This window comes from Tamandua tetradactyla, chromosome 16 (genome assembly GCF_023851605.1).
Source record: "Tamandua tetradactyla isolate mTamTet1 chromosome 16, mTamTet1.pri, whole genome shotgun sequence".
NCBI lineage: Eukaryota > Metazoa > Chordata > Mammalia > Pilosa > Myrmecophagidae > Tamandua > Tamandua tetradactyla.
In genome coordinates, this window is record NC_135342.1 from 66,894,378 (window position 1) to 66,916,142 (window position 21,765).

At 36.8% G+C, this 21,765-nt stretch overlaps 2 protein-coding genes across 10 annotated transcripts in view; one reads left to right on the forward strand and one right to left on the reverse strand.

Moving 5' to 3' along the window:
• The window catches only part of ATXN1L (ataxin 1 like), a 32,935-nt gene extending 21,253 nt beyond the window's left edge, over positions 1-11,682 (reverse strand). For all 4 annotated transcript variants that reach the window (XM_077132923.1, XM_077132924.1, XM_077132925.1 and 1 more), the window contains exon 1: positions 11,485-11,682. The gene's annotated coding sequence lies outside the window, so the exon portion shown is untranslated. The remainder of the gene's footprint in view (positions 1-11,484) is intronic.
• AP1G1 (adaptor related protein complex 1 subunit gamma 1) overlaps positions 11,532-21,765 on the forward strand; it is a 131,325-nt gene continuing 121,091 nt past the window's right edge. For 2 of the 6 annotated variants that reach the window (XM_077132916.1, XM_077132922.1), the window contains exon 1: positions 11,775-11,927. The gene's annotated coding sequence lies outside the window, so the exon portion shown is untranslated. The other 4 variants (XM_077132917.1, XM_077132918.1, XM_077132920.1 and 1 more) reach the window with 4 other exon arrangements.

The window sequence follows — 21,765 nt, forward strand, 5'->3', positions numbered from 1 at the left end:
AACTTTTTTATTGTATAGCATAACATATATATAAAGCAAAGGAAGAAAGAAAAAAGCAATAGTTTTCAAAGCACTCTTCAACAAGTAGTTACAGGACAGATCACACAGTTTGTCATGGGCTATCATACGATCCTCTCAAATTTTTCCTTCTAGCTACTCCAGAATATAGGAGGATAGAAGACTTAAATATTTTTTTATCAACACAATCGACTTTTCTTCCCCCTTTTTTTGTGAAAAATAACATATATACAAAAAAAGCTATAAATTTCAAAGGACAGCACCACAATTAGTTGCAGAGTTTCAGAGTCTGACATAGGTTGCAATTCCACAATTTTGGGTTTTTACTTCTAGCTGCTCTAAAATACTGGAGACTAAAAGAGATATCAGTTTAATGATTCAGCATTCATAGACATTTGATAAAGCCTATCTTTTCTGTATAACTCCACCATTGCCTTTGATCATTCCATTCCTCTCTTTAGGGGTGTTTGGGCTATGGCAATTCTAATTTTTCATATTGGAAGGGTCTGTCACTAATATGGGGTAGGGAGATGGAACTGTCTGATGTTCTGGAGAGGCTGGGCTAGGTTTCAGGACTTATCAATGGACCAGGGACCCATCTGGTGGTTGCAAGTTTCTGGAAAGTTACTCTAGTGCATGGAACCCTTGTGGAATCTAATATTTTGCCCTAGGTGTTCTTATGGATTGGCTGGGATGGTCCTGGTTGGGGGTTGGCAGGTTATGATAGGTAGCAAGGTCTAAGTGAAGCTTGCATAAGAGTAACCTCCATAGTAGCCTCTCAACTCCATTTGAACTCTCTCTGCCACTGATACTTTATTAGTTACACTTCTTTTCCCCCTTTTGGTCAGGATGGGATTGTTGATCCCACGGTGCCAGGGCTGGATTCATCCCTGGAAGTCATCTCCCATGTTGCCAGGCTTTCACCCCTGGACGTCATGTCCCACATAGTGGGGAGGGCAATGATTTCACTTGCAGAGTTGGGCTTAGAGAGAGTGAGGCCACATCTGAGCAACAAAAGAGGTCCTCCAGAAGTAACTCTTAGGCATGCCTATAGGTAGTCTAAGCTTCTCCACTACTGTAGGTTGTCTTCTCACTTTTTGACTGTCCTTGATATATGAAAGTTTTAATTTTGATGTAGTACAATTTATTTATTTTTGTTGTCGTTGTTGTTGTTGCTTGTGTTTTGGGTGTAAAATCTACGAATCCATTGTCAAAATCAAGGTCCTGGAGATTTTTCCCTATATCTTCTTCTAAGGGTTTTATTGTTTTAGCTCTTCTACTTAGGTTATTGGTTCATTTTTAGTTATTTTTTGTATATGGTTTGATATTCCTCAGCTTTTAACGCCCTCCAATGGTTTTTTATTTCACTTAGAATAGTAGGCAAAGTTCTTCCAATAACAAGGCTGTGTGCATCCACTCCACCCCTTACCTCTCTAACCTCCTCCCCTCTGCCTCAGCCCCATCGGGTTCCTCAAGATTCTTCAAACGTACAAGGCATGTTCACAGCTCAGAACTTTTGTACTTCCAGTTCTGTCATCTTTAGATATCTGTCTGGTCCCTCCCTCACTTCATTCAGGTCCACACATAAATGTTCTCTCTGAGGCCCTTCCTGCCCTTATCTGTATCTAACACACAGCACTGATCACATTAGTTATCTTGTTTGTTATACGTCTCCCTCACTAGAATGTTAGCCCCATGAAGGCAGGGATCTTTGTTTTGTTCACTGTTGTATCCCCACCCTGTGCCTGGCATATATTGGGTGGCCAATAAATTTTGTTAAATAAATGAAAATGAATAGTTCCAGGGTTTACCACTGCTAAAGTTCAAGAAATTTTCACATAGACATCTCTATACATATTAAAGTATATCGCTTATTCATTTTGGTACTGCAGTGTCTGACCCTATAAATACTCAATGCATAGTCATTGAAAGAGAGAGAAAGAAGCATGTGTGGGCTAGGAAGCCTGAAGGTTGCTTTCAACAGTTATTGACTTACACTAGACTATACGCTCCATGAGGGTAGGGACTATGTCTCTTTCCTTACCATTTCTTCCCTAGTGCTTCTAAAGAATGCTTAGTATCTAGTTGGTATGCAATAAACAAATGTGTAATAAATTAAGAACCCAAGGTAATTTTTACCCTCATGCCTCAGACTGAAGCCCAGTAGACCTAGTTAGTATTGGATTTACTGAGGATATCAAGAAAGATACCCTTGGCAGAGGACATGGTATTGTAGCAGGAAGTGGTATTTGGGGTGCTGCCAGTATATGATCAGGATCCTTACCTGTGCTAGTTCCACCTCTCTTCCTCCTGAAACACAAGCTTATATAGCATGGGGAACCTGAACTTGTAATGGAATTATAGTTTGTGCTATTAAATATATTTCTAATTGGGCCTTTGAATAGCAAAATGATCTTAGTGAAAAATTTTTAAGGTCAGGGAGCATATTCGCAATCATTTAGCTGGTATTTAATGTGTTTTTACACCGAACTCATGAAAGGAGAAGGCTACAGTCACTCAACAACCTCTTGACAATATCATAGTCTATACTGCAAACAACAATTGTGAGGACTGGGCAAATTTGAAAGTTTGACATACGTGTGATTTAGACTCATGTATCAGGTTAGGAATGTTCACCTATATAGAGTGAAAATAATTTACTTTCACATTGAAAATTGTATTAAAGTCTTGCTAGATATTTCTGACCCCTTGAAGATCTTTTCCTAAGATTTTATACTTATATATAATTTATACTCTAATTTATTTGTTGAAATGATTTGTCTGAATTACACCTTCTGTATTGCTCAGCTTCTAACCTTGGAATGCAAGTCCTCCGGTTAAGAATGAAACAAAACAACTTTATTACAGAAATTTTAAAACATTCACAAAATTAGAGGGAACAGTATAACAAACTCCTATGTATCCTCAGTTTTAATAGTTTTCTACATCTGGGGCTCTTATTTCAGCTACATCCTCCCAACAAGGAATACTTTTTTTTCTGGAATATTTTAAAGCAAATTTATTTTATTCAATAAACTTTAGTTTTCTTCTGGATCCTTATTTCTTCTGTAATTAACTTGTTTTCCAGAGAGACGAAATGATGTGTATTTAAATCCCACCCCTGTATTATTAGCTATAAGACTTTTGGAAAATGGTACTTCCTGTCAAATGTGTGTGAGAGAGATAGGAAGTTAAAGGGATGATTATCTTAAAACAATGAGTGTCTTCAAGGAAGAATGGTTAAACACCAGAGCAAATGAAAGAAGTGTTTCCAGGAAACAAATGGAATCTTGCATGCCTATGTTCAAATTTAGACTCTACCACTTACTGTGTGCCTCCTTCTTCTCATCTGTAAAATGAGGATGAATAATTAGGATGAAATGAAATAATGTATGTAAAGTTTTTTAGCTCTTACTAATTTCAATAGTTTCCTTTTCAGTTTCTACTATTTGTTATGTTCTAGTGGACTAAATAACATTCCAGAAGAGTTCTAAAAGATTGGAGAAAGGAGAGGTTGAGAAAACAAGAAGGCCAAATTAATGCAGTTATGGGTTATGCAAAAATCTTTACTTCAGAATCCATTTTTATGTCACCCCTTTTGCATGTAAGAAAGTGATACCTGTGAACCAATTTCCCTTTAAAAAATCAGTTTGGTCTTGAATTCTAGGATTTTCCTCCTCTTGTAGAAAAAAACCAAAAAAGTTTATTCAAAGTGTATGGAGTTAGAGGGAGGATCTTCCAAATCCAGGGTCAAAGACCCACATGCATAACAAGCTGGCTCTCTCTCCTTCAGAATAAGGCACCTGCTGGATTCCTAGATTGTCCTCTGGCTTGTGTGAGTGGTTTGGCAGAGATGGAGTTTGGCATTCCCTGAGTTGGGCACCAGAGATTGGCTTCCCCACTTCCTGCAGATGTCCCAACACTTCTTTGACTTCTAGGGTGAATTTTATTTTATTATTATGATTATTTTTTACATGGGCAGGCACTGAGAAATGAACCTGGATCTCCAGCATGGCAGGTGAGAACTCTGCCTGCTGAGCCACGGTGATCCACCCTAGGATGAATTTTAAAGCCCCGTTTCCAACTAGAAGATGGATTTTAGAGGAACAAGGATGGGGCTGTGCACCTGAAGGGAAACAAAAACAAATATAGATACTTCTAGACAATAGATGTCCTTAAGGACATCTATTAAGGAAGTATAATTACTTGAGTAGAAAACAACGAATCAGAATTCTTGATCTGTTTCTGGATGGCACGTCCTCCTGCGGTGGCCTCAGTTTTGTATTCTCTAACAGATGGATGACACCATTTCCTCCAGTTGGGGTTTGAGTTGATTATAGTTAAAAGCTAGATCATTAGAAAAATGCTCAATGTAATCTTTTAGCTGGAAAATGCATAGTGTAGTCTTTAGTAGCTTATTATTGTGTAATCATTTCACTTAAGCAGCTTTGATTCATTTTAGGCCTAAAAGTTCTGGCAGGCATAATTTGCTGCAGTTAATCTCAACTGTTCAGTCTCTGTTCTTGGTAACATTAATGAGATCTTTTCTCAGCTCTGCTCATAGGGATAAGTTATCACCCAAAGCAGGACAAAACCCAAGTGGAATATATTTCAACACCTTCCTCCCTTCAAAGCACAAGATCAAAGGTTTGAATGGTCAGCAGAGAGAAAAGGGCCCACCAGATAAGAGGATATGCTGACCAAACCAAATGAAAGCAGGTGACCATTATTCAATGAATCCTGTGACTTTTACTCAGTTTTTTTTTCCTTTTTCTTTCTTTCTTTTTTTCTTCTGGATCTTTGCCATTCCTTTGTCTGTGTGGACTACAAAAGCTAAAGTCACCTTTCTCATTGGTCTTGGAAAGATTTTTTCCTTCAGTTCCTTGATGATGCATTTCAATAAATTCACCTTCTCACCAAAACAAAGAGACTTATTTCTCTGTTTGATGCAGGATCAGGTGGGCCTAACTATATAGGACCATGTTTTATGAGGGTAACACAGTCTGATACCTGGTAAGATTTTTTCCCCAAGGTGCCAACATAATACAGAATAATTTACAAACCAAGTATAACTACTCTACAAAAATAGAACATATAAGGACATAAATCATCTCAGGTGGTACTTTGGGTACCTCTTCTAAAATCTCTAAAGCAAAGAGAGACCTTGGCTGGACTTCATATGCTCTAGGCTTCGGTCTTCACTTTGAGGGAACCTACAGTAAATTTCCCAGTACTCTTGGTAGGAGGTCACAGAGTACGTTAAGTAAAATAAAATGGCGACCTGCATTGGTCGTTGCTGGGAGAAGATCCCTTTCTGAGAAGGACTTTTCCAGAGGACAGAAACAATTCACATGCAGGGGTTTTCTGAGGAAATGGAATACACCCTAAAGGGTCAACTAATAAGAAACACTTGGTGGTAAAACTAGTTTTTGTTTGGTAGAGAGAGCTATGAGAATTGAAAAGCATACCATACTAATCAATGTATATCTGCTCCTCACTTTGTAAGACACTCCCGCCTTATGTAAAATGGAAACTTAATGTCAGCCAGTCAGAACATTTCCTCACTTGCTACTGTATTCCCCCTATATGAGCTTCCTCTTTGCATCTCCTCATTGGAGCTCCCTTCTACTTTCAGTATAGGAAGCTGCCCATTCATGAATGTCTCAACAAAGCTGGGAGATCCTAAATTGCATGAAAAGTTTTTCTTTCATCAAGCATCTAGAGTTGGCTTTTTGAATTTTAATTTTCACATCACTTCTGGCTTTTGTCGTGACTGAACAATTAATTCTTAATCCCTTTTCTCAAACCAGAATAAACTGTGATTAGAGACGATGTTTGAAAGAATTGTAAAAATGCTTTTTGTGAAAGCATAACATAACGGACATCAGAGGGACTATTTTCTCTCTGACTTGCAGACTTATTTATAGATTTGGGTGACTCAAATGATAATAGGCCACTGGAGGCACCTCTTTGACTCACATCACTGGGTTTCCAGTATGCTTATGCTCCCTCCTCAGTCACCTTTCTCAGCTGAGTTCTGTGTCAGATGGAGAGCAGAAGACTTGCTCGCGAAAAGAACTGACTGCATTTTGGCAGAGAGCTTTCACTTTCTGCTATAAAGGCCATAGGGCTTCAGCAGCTAGAAATGATGTAATTAAGAACCCCATTGCATCCCTAAATCCAGGAAAGAGAATACTTGTGTTCTCTTCATACTTTTTACTTTTCAAAATACTTTCACACATTTGTGTTGGGTCCAGCCTTGGCCATGGACATGATACCAGGACCTGTATGCTTCAGGATGAAGTTCTCATTATCAAATTTCTCCCTGTAGATGGACTTGCCACCAGTGCCATTATGGTTTGTGAATTCACCATCCCTGACACATAGATCCAAAAATAATTCTCTGAAAGCAGTAATCCTTCTAACCAAAACTTTTCTCCCCAGTGCTCAAAGCACAAAAATTCCCTGCTGTCTTTGGAACTTTGTTTGCAAACAGCTCAAAGGAGATGCTGCCTGAGGTTTGCTACCAACAGCTCCGTGGAAGACCAGGGTGGAGTTGCCCAAGGCTGTGGGAGGGCTTTTTCATCTTCACGGCCTATTGTTGTTTTAAAAACAAAAATCCCCTTTGGCATTTGGATCCATAACACTGCATTATCTTATAAGGACTTCTCAAAATGTAAAATTTTGTTTTTTTCCCCACTGTAAAAGCATAGTATGCTTATTGCAGGAAAAAAAGTGAAAACATTTATAATTTCACCACCCATAGATAACCATCTCTACATTTTATTTTGCCCTTCAAATTTTTCTGTTCATAGATGCAATATTTTCAAGCTCATTTTATCATACTTTTTTTTTTGAAGTGAATATTATTTTCAATAAATGGTGCCAGAACAGTTGGATACACTTATTAAAACTAATGCAATCACTACATTGCACTACACACAAACCTAACTAAAAAGGGACTATAGGCCTAAATGTTAAATTTAAAAGTATAGATCCTGTAGAAGAAAACAGAAATCTTATGACCTTGTGATATGCAAAGATTTAACAAGGAAACTTAACAAAGAAAGAGATACTGATGAAAAACAAGTTCACAAAACAGTGTTCAACATCAATAACCACTAGGGAAATGTATATTAAAACCAATAATACAAATCATTACATACCCTACTAGAAGGGATATATTTTTAAAAAATCAATGATAGAAAGCATTGACCAGTGACAGACAATTGGAGGCCCGATTTATTCCTGAAGATACACAATTGTACTGTCAGTTTGGAAAACAATTTGACAACGTCCTATAAAGTTCAATATACGTTCACGTTGTGCTCCAGCAGTCCCACACTTAGGTATTTTATCAAGAAAAATAAAAGCATATGTTCAGACAAAGCCTGCATTTGAATATTTATAACAATTTAAATATTAAGCCAAAACCAGAAAGAGCTCTGTGTTTATCAGCAGATGAAGGTACAAACAAACCTTAGTACATCCATATAATGAAAATATGTTCAGCTATTGATCTATGCAATAATATGGGTAAATCTCAAGAGGGCACATGCTTCCTGATTCTGGAATCAAGTGATGTTTTCTGCAGTTTATGAAAGAAATCGAAAACACAATTTATGCAATTTTTAACTTAGAAACCAACTTTTAATTTCTCAAATTGTAGAAAGATTGTATTATCACTTATTTCATTCTATAGTTTTACTCCACATATAAGGATCTCAATTTGTAAGAAGTTAAAATGAATTTATTGATTAAATAATTATTTAAATTTTATCTGCATTGGGATCAATAACATAACTAGCAAATGATCTCTTTATTATTTATCAATATTTTCTTGAATATAATTTTTAATATTGATAAATGTTGATTATATATAATAATCTATAGTGACAAATTTAGTATCCATTTATTAGTATTTAACATGTGATACAATACCCTTGACTTTATCAACTCATTATAAAGTACGAATTTGATATGTCCTCACTGATTTTGAAGATTTTAAGCGAAAGAGCAATGTTTAGGCAGAAATAATCACTATAGATATGTGTGAGTCCCTAGACTCACAATGAGGGAAGTTTTGAAGAGGCAGTCTCAATGAAAATCCTAAGAATTCCTGGTTTTATATTATATATACACTTCTATCCCTTTCCTACATATCATTCTAAATCAACTAATGTGATCAAAAGGCAAATAAGCACGTAAAAGTACAGCAGTAATTTTTATCAATCCAGTAATAGCATTTGTAGCTAAATGAATATCAAAATGTGTGTGTGTGTATATATCAACTTGATATGAAAGCATTTAGAAAAACTTGAAATTCATCTAATATTTTTCCTGCAGAAAAGTTTGCATTATTTTTTTTCAGTGCTCCCTTGGTCTGTTTGTTTCTAAGACTGTTGAAAATGGGATTTAAAAATGGAGGAATTATGGAATCGAAAACAGAGAAAATCATATCCAGAAACATGTCTGACACTGAAGATGGCATTAAATACACATATAAGGTTGAGCTAAAGAAGACAAATACAACAATGATGTGAGGGACACAGGTGGAAAAGGTCTTTCCTCACTCTCCATTGGTTGGAAACTTGAGCACAGTAGAAAATAGGTGAGTATAAGATATGACAATGAAGATAAAGCAGCCAACACCAAACCTCATGGCAGACACAATTAAGAATTCATTGTTGAAGGTGTCAGGGCAAGAAAGCCTCAGTAGAGAAGGGATGTCACAGAGAAATTGGTGCATAACAATGGACTGACAGAAGGACAACTGGAAAGTGTTACCACTGTGCACATCTGCATAGACCAGACCACAGAGAAAAGCAGTCACAGGGTAATCCTGGGCCATGATGGTGAATAATAATATTTCCACGCAGGCACAGTAAAGGACTAGGAAGATCTGAGTTGTACCCCCAGCCACTAAAATGACCCTGTTGTCAGTGAGAGAGTTGACACAGGCACTGGGGACAATTACAGAAATGAAGCACATATCTAAGATGGACAGACTCCTGAGGAAAAAGTACATGGGTGTTTGAAGATTCTGGTCGAGTGTGGTGGCACTAATGATGAGAAGACTCCTTACCAAGGAAGCCAAGTACATATTAGTAGGAATAACAATGGAATGTTGAAACCTTAGCTTCCACCCTACAGCAAAACCCATGAGGAGAAAGAAACTCAGTCATCATGGTGGAACTGGCCATTTTCCAGATTTATTGATTGACCTACTAACAATGTATCCCATACCACTAAGCCCTTGCTGGTCACAGCTGCTTCCAATAAGGATGCACCTGAAGGTACCATCTGGAGAGGAGGAAAGAGCCAAAATTCCAGCAGGAATCCTTTGTGTCCCATCTTCTCCAGGTTCATCATCTGGTCTACTCTGTTAGCCCCTCTAGGATCTTTGAACTCCCACCATGTTGCATTTGAGATCAAATCTGTTTGTTGAGCTGAATTCTTTTCAATTCTTTCCACTTCATGCCCGGGCCACCCCCATCTCCAGTTCACACAGTAGTGCAACCCCTATCATACTGTTTTGAAATATTGTTTTTAAAAATCTGGCATATCATGATAATAAAGATACTATAGCTTTATTTTCATTGGCAACCTAGTAGTCTATTGATGGATTTTATTGTACATAGTATTCCATTGTATGGATTTTAGTGTACTGTAATTTATTTATTTTGGATTAGGGATTATGTTGGAGAAGCTGAGGAGTAAGCATTTCCAGGCTTTAATCATTGCCCAGGGAAACTAAAAATCACAGGCTAACGATTACCACACTTTATACCGGGTCAATTGTTTTAAATTTTTAGTTGCATGGGAGAGGTGTTTGGTAATTATAAATAAAAATAAATATAAGTAAAAACTACATGTAGGTTTTACATTTTATAATTTTCTCTTTAGTATTCTGCCAATAAGCAGAAAAAGATACTTTTCTCCTTTAAGAAGGTGTTCTTAACTTTTCTTTTGTGGTTAGCAAACACTTACTACAAAATATTAGTAAACATTTAAATTCCCAACTCTAAGTAAACATTTGTGACTTTCCACAAACTGAAAGCTAACTCTTTAGCTACCTCTGCTTTGCAACCTGCAAAATTGTTACTTTTATGGAAACTCCAAAGTGTACCTTGGTACCTGTTTGGGCCACAGTTATCCCTCAGAAGAATCAAGAGATACGTCATCATTACAGTGTTGTAGTTTCACACTACTATGTACTAGTTTATGCAATCCAAGGCTGCTGTGTAGAGTAGTGCAAGGGAGAGGATAGGATGGGGCTAAATTCCATAAGCATTCCAATCCCCAAACCATTTGCTATGGTCTCAGTTCACCCAGTGTGTGTGTGTTTGCATGTGTGTGTGTTTGGGGATGTTGGGGTATTACCAGTTCCTAATTTGCACAATGGCACCAGAGGATAGCAGAACTCCAGTGGCAGAGGGCAGAAAGGAGAAGGTTGAGGCCGGAAGTTCCTTCCGCAATTCCAAGTTTCCCTGAACCTCAGTCTCTTTATTTGTAAAACTGAGTTATTCAAGTTTGCCCAGTCTAACTCAGGAGGTTGTTGGGAGGATTAGATGATATATACAGAGGTGCTTTGTAAAGGGTGATAGCCATACTTAATAATAATAAAAATTACTAGTATTATGCTCTTAGCTTCCTTTCTGTCCGGTCACTTAGCATGCTCCAGTAGCTTGAGGACAGAGCTGCACAGTGGGACTACCCAGCTCATTTTTTTTTTTTTTAGTTTTGAAATTCTTACATGGAAATAACTGCCTAAGGCAAAAAAAGAGAAAGGTCTTAGCTGTATCATTCAGGTTTTAAACTTAAGATTTGTGTTTAAATCTGTTCATTTAGGCATCTAGTTTGGTGCTGTGCTTTATTTCCTTTTAGCGGTATTTTATCACTAATTTTCCTGAAGGTTTTAGTCTGGGTAGTTAATCTTTCCTTTAAATGGACCAAGATATCATCGTGCTCTTAACGTTCACATGGAAAATAATCTTGTAAAGGGTTAGTAATTATTTATCAGGCTAGGAACTGGCTGGTCAAACTTTCTTTGGCTCAACTCAATCGTTTATGAAGTCACAAACAGAAAGTCCACACTGGAAGTTTACGGTAGTTCAAGCCCTCTCTTTTTTTATATGTGAGGAATCGGAGGTTCCGAGTTTAAATAAATTGTCCAGCGCAGGAGGTACTGCTTGGAACCCATTCTTCTGAGTCATCCTCCCTTTCATGCAATATGTTACAAAGATACTATAAACCGCAGAATTCAGGATCAGTTGGAGCATGTTTCTGAAGTTGAACTAAGAGAAGGCTAAGGTCTCACAGGTACTCGGAAAGAGGATTCTGCGGTTTAAGCGGATCAGCGTACTCTGCCCCCAGCTGCCTGGCCTCTCCCACTTCCTCCTCTACCTTGCTAGTCCCGCCCCTTCAGGTGACCCCCGCCTCTTCCTGATAGCCCAGGTCTCTCACCCGCCTTGCGGAACCAAAGTCCATCGGCGCCGGGGTTTGTCGGATCTTTCTCACTCAGACTCACCGCAGAGGTGACTCGGCAGCAACGTCTCGCGTCATCAGTGACAGCCCTGAACCTTGCTACGCTTTGCGTCGCTTGGCCAGGGGCAGTCGCCTCCTCCGTGGCAAATAGTCCTCGGCGGGGTCCGGGCTCTTGAATAATAGGAGAGGGGAAGCGCGAGAAGTTGCAGTGGGGACGCAGAATCGACAAAGAGAGAGGACGGGGACGCGGAGTTTCTGCCACAGTGCGTAAAGTTAGTTAAAAACTCCCTCCCTCGTTAGGATCCCTCCGCCTGCAGTAGCGGTGGTGAGGCCGAGGGAGCCGCCATTTTGGATGTTCGGTTCCTGCTGCTACTGCTGCCGCCGCCCCCGAAGCTGCTGGTTTCATTCGAGGTTTCGGGCCGGTGAGTGTCACTTGCGGCGCCGAGAGTATACTGCTGCTTTTGCCCAGCGGCTGCCGCAAGTGCTCGGCCGGAGACATCCTGTCAACACTAGAGGTCCGGTCTCAGGCAGTAGGGGTGAGAAGACAGGACAGAAGCTGAACCAGGAGGGGCCCGGCGCCCCAGGGGTTGCTCCGACTTCTTGAGGGCCGCCCCTGAGGTCTTGGACCTGGAGGCTCAGCGCGCGGCGGCTTTCCGTGCTGTGGCGTTGCTGGGCGGGTGCGGGCCTCCTTGAACCCATTGACTTTCTCAGGCTGCGATCTTCCTTTGAGGGCTCATTCAGGGAGCCTAGGGTTAGCGGGGCGGGCCCACCTCCGCGTGTCTTCTCTGAGCCACGTATCGACGTACTTGTATCTTGTACCCCGATCTTGTCTCTCACAGAAACTCGTTAGCATTTCCAAATGCTCAGTCAAACGCTGTCTGCCTCTGCAATGCCGTTCTCACAGAACCGGACATCTACCTCTCCTCCCTCTAACCTTCCAGCCAACTTCTTTCCCAATTGCCCGTTTTTGTTTTTTTTTTTTTTTTTGGTTGTTGTTTTCTTAACTCACCTGCGAATATACCGGTTACCCTTCTCTCAAACACTTTATCCTACTGACGTCAGTTTCTGATAATTTTCCCGATCTCACCGCCTTGACTGCCTGAAAGAGTTAGGAGGGTTGATTACATTTCCCTATTAGGGTTTGGTGTGTAGGAGATCCGTCAAACCACCCGCCCAGTATGTATTTCAATAGTAAATGTTTATAAAGCAGATTAAATGCTTTTTTGGGGGTGGGTGCGAGAAGGCTGTCAAATGTTGTCTCATTTTGTGAATTACCTTGCAGTGCTTAGCACTTAGGTTTTGGGTTTTTAATGACACTTGTATATTTTTCTTGGTGTTATATGTCCATGGCATGGAAATCTTATGAAGAATATTAATCTGATTTAGGTAGAAAGCAGAGTTATTTTATTTCATTTCATTTTTGTATGATAAAGGGATATTTAACAGAAGAGAGCAAAGATTTTTTTAGTGTTGTAAACTTTCAGGTGTTTTGTATGGTAATGACCTTTGCTGGCTGCCTGAAGTGGTTCAGTGATTTCTTCCCCTCCCCTTTACATAAGAGAATTTAGTCAGTTTAAAAATACTGTGTCGACTTCGTGTATTGGGTTTTCTGGGGGTAGTTGGATTTAAAATATTCACTTCTCCATAATACTTGTCAGACTATATGCATCTTGACTTTTGGTTTGAAAAAATATGGACCTCTAGGTATCATAATCTCATTCCTTTTATACCACTCCTAAAGTATGCTTGTATATAGCATGTTTGGATAAAAAACATTTCACAGTAATTCACCGATTAGGTGAGTGTGAGTGCATCACGGGCAATTCACATCTGAGCCTGGGTTTTTAGATTTGCAAAAGAGAAATAATTTATTCGAGAGCACAGCAGTCTAGTGACTACTGAAATCTAAATTTCTTACTTGAACTGAGTCAAAAATTTTTAATACTTCTCATCCATATATAAATGCATTTTTCTTACCAAGTGATTGAAATGAGACTGAAAATAAATTCCTGTACAAGTCATCTGATGCTTCGGTACAGTACAAGGCATTGTTTTTAGGGTAAATGCTCAATGTTTTTGTCAACTTTTTTTTTTTTAACATGGGCAGGCACCAAGAATCAAACCCGGGTCTCTGGCATGGCAGGCGAGAACTCTGCCTGCTGAGCCACCGTGACCCATCCTTGTCAACTTGTTTTAAGGAGAATTTAAAAAATTATAATAGTTACATTAGATATTAGTGAGTTTTGTGAGTCTGTATTTACTTGGAAGCTATGCCTTTTTTTTTTTTTCTGTTTTAAAGGAGCTGACAGCACTTAACACTTAGGAAATGCTCATTCATTCACAAAGTATCTCCTTGTAGATACCACTGAAATGTTCTATTTCTGAGTTACACTTTTAAAACAAAGTATTGGAAGAGCTATCAGATAGATGTTATTTCATTCATTTCATTTCATGGTATAATCTGATATTTAAATGTCATTCATTTTTAGGTTTGCATTCAGTTCGAAAAAGTGTCCTTTTGCTTTCCAAATTATAAGCAAAGTGCTGTTTAGTGCCTCACTGATCAGAATATGCTTGAATGTCTACTTTTGTCAGGTTGCTGGGATTGTATTTGAAACTAACATTAGTGTTTAGGAGACCTCAGTTCATTTTTCTTTTGAAAGTGGTTGCCTGTTCTTTGGTATTTCACTGACAAGTAGTTCTAGGTTTGGGAGTGAACTTTGAGTAAAGCGGTCAAGTACAGAAATTTGCCAGCAATGGTTTGGTGATTTTCTTTCTTTTTTTTTTTTTTTCACATGAGCAGGGTCTGGGAATCAAACCTGGGTCTCTGGCATGGCAGGTGAGAATTCTGCCTCTGATCCATCCTTGATGGTTTGGTGTTATTTCATCCCAGTATTTACTTTACTTTAAAAAGAAGTCTTAACTCATTGGTGTGCCAAAAAAAGTTTCTTGTGTTTTATAAACTCTTTAACTTGCACAGAATTAAAAAGTCGAACCAGTGTTTTCCAAAACAACTAAGCTTATTTTTAATTTAAAAAGTTGAATTGGGAAACCACATACCAAAACAGATTTTTGCAATGCTTAATCCCCTTATTTACATTTTATGAGGATTTAAAAATTTCTGTGTACAGCAGAATTTAATTGATATCAAAGCTCTAAGACTTAGTTGCATTTAGCTTCCAAAAATCTAAAATGATTATCTTTCATCAAACTGCAACAGCTTGTTTGGCTGTTTTAGTTGTTTATAATTTAACCTTTCTTTGCTTTATGAATTGAGTTCATGATTTTTTTTTTTCATTTCTTAGTTGCTTTTACTCGGTTTCTTTAATGAAGACTGGTATTTAAAGGAGAAAGCAATTTTAAAACTGAGAGCATATAGATTTGTATAACCTCTTATATTTCTTGGCTTACAGGTTTTAAGAATCATATCTTTGTCAAAATGCTTGTATTAAGATTTTTCCAGCTGCCTTTTTTGGGGGGGCGTAGGAAATTTTATTTCAGTGAAGGCAGGAAAGAAAAAGGGGAAAAGAGGTGTAATTTCTACTTTGAAATTACATGTAAGGTGTTTTTCTTCCCTGAAGGAGTTACACGAAATACTTAATTGGCATGAGTTTGGTTATTGGAAGAACAATCTCCTGTCAAATTTGAAGGGTCAAGAAGTAGAAAAAAAAAATTGCCAAGCTTGTTGAGTTGGGTGTAGTTCAGAGCTTAGCATAAAAGGTCAAGATGTAGGATAATATGATTGAAATAAATGCTTTTTTTTCACCAAGTACTTGGAAGTTTTGCTTTTTTTTTTTTTTTAGCATACTCAGAACTTTAGAGAGGTAAAATTAATAAGCTATATATGTTGTTACACCAAAAAACTAATATCTACATAGATTCAATGAACTCTACACAGTATGCCTAAATATTTTGTTAGTTTTCCCAACCAGCCATCTCAAACTAGTATATTTTCTTCTAAGTTTATTTCATTTATGATATGAATGAAAATGAAATAAACTTAGAAGGAGAAAAGTCTTTGTTTTTTTAAAGTTGGGAAAAATATGTGACCTTTGTACTTTGAAGAAAGGCATTTTAAAGGCAAGTAGTTTTTTACTCCTCCTTCTTCATTGTTACAGCAGTCTTATTGTAACCTGATAGGCAGTTTCTTTACTAACTTCAGCTTGTTATATCTGGTTGTATTTGTATTGTACTGAGCAACTCAGGCTTTTCAACTTCTTAGGCTTTGAGGTTAATTTTATGGATTTTTCAGAATAGTAAATATGAGAAAGACATTGAATTTAGACTTTGGTACGTGATTAACTTTTTTCACCCCCATTCTCACAAGCCTTTGAATTAAAATTAAGACCAGTCATAGAGTATTTGGTAAAAGAACTAAACTTTCTAAATGATTTGGCAGTTGTACAACTCAAAATAAAAGGAGCTCCTTTTATGTTTCTGCAGCTCAATTTTGTGAGCTATTTACTGAACCTCACGATTGGGAAATTGTTCAGTTTCAAGTTGAGAAAAAGGAAGGAAAGTTAATTCTTTTTATAATTTAAAAATTTATGTAAATTTTTTTAAATATATATTTTTTAAGTCTGCACAAAGATTTGGTTCACTTTCCACTTTTTAAAATTTTGAAAGCATTATACTTTTAAAAGTATTGTGAAAATAGTTGGTTGAGATGGCTGGTTGGGAAAACGAACAAAATATTTAGGCATACAGTGTAGAGTTGAATCTTTGTAGATATTGGTTTTTTGGTATGACTATTGAAGGGGGAAAAAACCTTATCATAAGAATGTACCATACCAGTGCAGGGTATCAATAATAGGGTGGTATTTGGGAATCCTGTATTTTATGCTGGATTGTTCTGTAAGCCCATGATATCTCTTATTAAAAAATTATTAAAAAACTTTTATTGTAAGATGAAAGCCTCTTTTTATGATTGTGCACAATATATTTTATTTTTGAAATGTGTATTTAATTTGTCTCATATTATTGAGGGCATGGACTGTTTATTTTCTTTACAAACGTTCCACGATGAAAGCTTAATAAATTGTGTTGATTATTCAAGAAATTAGAATGAAGTAGCTTTCACTGTGATTTTACCACCATTTGGTTGTATTATTTTTATTTACACACACAACTTTTTGTTGTTCCTTGAATCCTTTGTGTTCTTTCATACTTACTGTCCATGTCCTGCGTATACCTGGAATGCTTTTCTTTTCTTCCTGCCATCCAGTGAACTATTCTTTCTTCTATACTCCCAGGCAAAGAGTAGGGTAGCACTTTTTTAGTACTTGTCCAACACTTGTCTGTTTTTCCCTGAGCTTCCAAAGGATATGAACGATCAGATTTACTATGGTATCCCTAGTACAGAGCATAGTGCCTGGCGTTTAGTGGTCACTTGACTTAGTAAATGATATGAATGAAAAATAACGTGAAAAAATTGTTCAGGTGCTCAGACCTGCCATAATAGGTCAACACTAGAGCCTAACGCAGTCAGGATCCTGACTGAGTTGTAGGAATCTACTGCAGGTCATTTACTTGTAGCTGGTCGTGTTGATGTCAGTGAAATTTATTTTCGGGTTTAGAAAACAGTACAAAACCTCCAAGTCTTGAAAATATAAGAGTACTTAGATGTGTACTTCTAAAATTAACATTGTCCTTTTTTCTGTTATTTACACAGACTTTTATGCAAAAGCTTTAAGAGGCAACAAAGAAGTCTGCTCTTCCTGTCATTTTCTTTCCTTTTTTAAAAAAAATTTTAATACCTGTTATGTAATTCTTCATATTGTGGAAACCAGTAATAGGGAACATCTCTTCGGTCTTTTTTCCCCATCTTGGGAAATACATTGATAGTTGATTAATTTGCTACTGCCTCTCACTTTGGTTTTGAATAGTCTACTTTTATAGCTCAGTAATTTTTTTTTTTTGATGCATAGATGGGCGAGCATTCTACCACTGAACCACCCATGTACCCATAGCTCTATAATTTAAAATCTGTTTTTAATTTACAAACTAGTAAGTGTCCATTTTAATAAGTGGAAAAATACATGAAGACATGGTTTTTAAAGGCTATTAATTTCCCTGAACCCCTCCAGTATTACTCCCCAATCATTTTATTAGCTTATGGGTATCCTTCTATATTTTTCTCCATGTTTAATCATGTATATACTAATAAATCTGCATATATAAGGATTCTTTCTTTTTACAGAGAGAGCTTGCACTGTTTATATTACTCTAAAACGAGCTTTTCTTAAATTTTATTTTCAGTAAATATAATGCTATCTTGTTCTTTTAAACAGCTCAAATATATATCACATCTCTCATAGTGTGGGTGTACCATAATATAGTCAGCTATTTTCCTGTGACCCATGAGGTTATTTCTAGATTTTGCTGCTACAGTATTAGAACAAACATCTTTGTACCTATAATCTTATTTTCTGATGTTTTTATTTCTTCAGGCTAGTGTCTCCAAGTTGGTAGTGTGGATTAACAGATATATATATATTTTAAATATCAATATATAATTGCCAGATTATCTAAAAAAGCTTTTAATGATTGCTGTTCCTACAAGCAGTGGGGTTTCCATATCATCACATCACTAGATGTGAAACTGTTAATTTAATTTTTACCAGTCTACTATGATATAAATGATCTCTCAATTTTGTCTTAACTTGAATTTCCCTGACGATTATTGGGGCTAGCCTCTTGATATGCTTATTGGCATTTGGCTAGCCTCTTGATATGTTTATTGGCCATTTGAGTTTCCTTTATTGAAAATTGTCTGTTTATAACCTTAGTCTATTTTTCTTTTGATTCTCCTTTTTTTCTCCTATAGGATCGCTTTATGAGAGAATTTCTTTGTCATATTGCACATGCACTTTTCTTGTGTTTAATTTTTTTCTTTCAACCTTTTGTCACAGACATTTCATTATTTATTTATTTTTATTAGAGAAGTTGTGGGTTTACAGAACAATCATGAATAAAATATAGGAGTCCCATATACCACCCCGCCGTTAATGCCTTGTATTGTGTGGGGCATTTGTTACAGGTTATGATAGCATATTTTTACAATTGAAGTACTAAAGTCCATATTTTAACAAAGGTCCAGTTCTGTGGATTTTTTTAGATTTTTATTTTGTTATCATATATACAATCTACCCTTTTAGTCATATTTAGATATATACATTTCAGTGCTGTTAACTGCACTTCACAGTGCTGTTAACTGCACCATCACCACCATCCATTACCAAAACATTTCTATCATTCCAAATAAGAACCCTGTACGTTTTAAGCCTTAAATTCCCATTCCCTCTCCCTGCCCTGTCTCCTGGTAACCTGTGTTCTACATTCTGACTCTATGAATTTGCTTATCTAATTGTTTCAAAACAGTGAGATCATAAGATATTTGTCCTTTATGTTTGGCTTATTTCACTCAATATGATGTCTTGGGGTTCATTCAGGTTGTCCTATGTATCAGGACTTCATTCCTTTTTACGACTGAATAATACTCCATTGTTTATGCATGTACCATTTTTTTTTTTATCCATTTATCAGCTGATGAACACTTGGTTGCTTCTGTCTTTTGGCATTTGTAAATAATATTTCTATGAACATCAGTGTGCACGTTTTGGTCACAGCCATTTTTAAGTTGTCATGTAAGTTCATTGTTTCCTCTGTAGTTTCTGAATCTGTTTTAGAAAAGTCTCTTCCACACCAAAATTATACAACTATTCACCTAAATATTCTTCTGATATTGTGATTAAAAAAAATTAACACTAACATATTTATCCATCTAGAAAAAAATTTTTTTTCTTTTAACCTATTTTATTTTAATTTTTTGTTTTTGACTCCTATTTTATATGTAGAAGGCCTCTGCTGCTGTAGTTTACAGCCAGCCTCCTTTCTCGAACCTGGGGCAGACGTTGCATAGAATAAACTTTTATATAGTGTGAGGTAGGGGGTCTTACATGGTTTTTCTTTGTATACAGAGCCAGCTATGCCAGGACTAAATAAAACATCTTTTCCTCAACAGATTGAAATTTTACCTTGTCATATGTTCCTGTGAATGTTTGTTCCCTTTCTGGATGTTCTGTTTTTCTCTTCTTGTACTATTATTTTACTTTGAGTGTAATAGTTTTATAGAAAGTTACTATCTATTAAGAAAAGTTCCTCTCATTGTACTTTTTCAATTTCTTGACTGTTCTTAAACATTATTCTTATGTCTTTGTGGGTTGAAAATAATTTTATTGAGTTCAGGAAGTCTCAAAACCCATTGAGATTGTCCTTGGGATTGTAATATATTTCATATTTCAATTTTGGGAGACCTGACATTTTTTAATGATAAGTTTTCCTCATGATGGTGAGTTCAGGTCTTGCTTTTTAGCTCCTTCAATGAAGATTTCATAGTTTTCTTCATATAATTCCTATACCTTTTTGCTAAATTTATTCCTAGGTATTTTATAGTTTTTGAGGGTGTTGTCAAAGGGGCTCCTTTCCATTTCTAACTAGTTTATGTCAAAAACATGAATTAAAAATGAATACTCTACTACCCTTAATTTTCTATGGACTCCTCCACTCCCATTCTTGGAATTTTGTATTCAGAATTAACAGGACTTGGATCATGAAGATATGGTAGGGAAAATTTATCATAGTATTGAAATCACTTTCTAATGTTTTTACTTGTCATCCTGTGGAAAAAATGCTTTTAAGATAAGTGTGACTGTCCTTTTTTTTTTGAGTATTTATTGCCTTTGATTTTTTTTAACTTTTTTTATTAATTAAAAAAAATTAACGAACAAAACATTAAGATATCACTCCATTCTACATATACAATCAGTAATTCTTAATATCATCACATAGTTGCATATTCATCATTTTTTTAGAACATTTGCATTGATTTAGAAAAATAAATAAAAAGACAACAGAAAAAGAAATAAAATGATAACAGAAAAAAAAAGATTATACATACCATACCCCTTACCCCTCGCTTTCATTTACCACTAGTATTTCAAACTAAATTTATTTTAACATTTGTTCCCCCTATTATTTATTTTTATTCCATATGTTCTACTCTTCTGTTGATATAGTAGCTAAAAAGAGCATCAGACACAAGGTTTTCACATTCACAGAGTCTCATTGTGAAAGCTATATCATTGTTCAGTCATCATCCGGAAACATGACTACTGGAACACAGCTCTGCATTTTCAGGCAGTTCCCTCCAGCCTCTCCACTATATCTTGAACAACAAGGTGATATCTACTTAATGCATAAGAATAACCTCCAGGATAACCTCTCCACTCTGTTTGGAATCTCTCAGCCATTGACACTTAGTCTCATTTCACTCTTCCCCCTTTGGTCAAGAAGGTTCTCTCAATCCCTTGATGTTAATTCTCAGCTCATTCTAGGGTTTTTCTCAGTCCCTTGATGCTGAGTCTCAGCTCATTCCAGGATCTCTGACCCACCTTGCCAGGAAGGTCCACACCCCTGGGAGTCATGTCCCACGCAGAGAGGGGGAGGGTGGTGAGACTGCTCGTCATGTTGGCTGGAGAGAGAGGCCACATCTGAGCAACAAAAGAGGCTGTCTTGGGGGTGACTCTTAGGCCTAAATTTTAAGTAGACTTGACCTATCCTTTGTGGGGTTAAGTTTCATATGAACAACCCCCAAGACTGGGGGCTCATCCTATAGCTTTGGTTGTCCACACTGCTTGTGAGAATATCAAGAATTCAACTTGGGGAAGTTGATTTTCTCCCCACTCTCACCACTCCCCGAAGGGGGCTTGCAAATACTTTTCCAGTCACTGATCAAATCACTCTGGGATTCATCGGTGCATCACTCTGGACAAACCAACAAAATCTCATGTCCTACCTGAGATTCCAAGTACTTATGACATTCAATCAAACTGTCTACATGAGTTATATTAGGAAATGTTCTAGTCAAAATATAAATTTTGTAACAAATAAGCATTTTTGCTTTAGTCTCACACGTAAGGTGACATTTTAAAGTATTAATTATCTATTTTCAGCACCCTGCAATAATGACATTCCTTTTTTCTTCCTCATGTGACTGTCCTTTTGGGATGAATGACATTAGTTTGAAAATTTGCCATTTTGCTTTATTTGTTTTTGTGATTTTAAGCGTTTTCAAGACAAATTTTATTACTAAATTTGTACATCTTCGTTATTTGAAAGATAGCAAAAAATGTACGGAAGTTAAGGCATCTGTATTTACACCATGTACCAATAACCTCCCTTAGCATTATACTCTTTGGC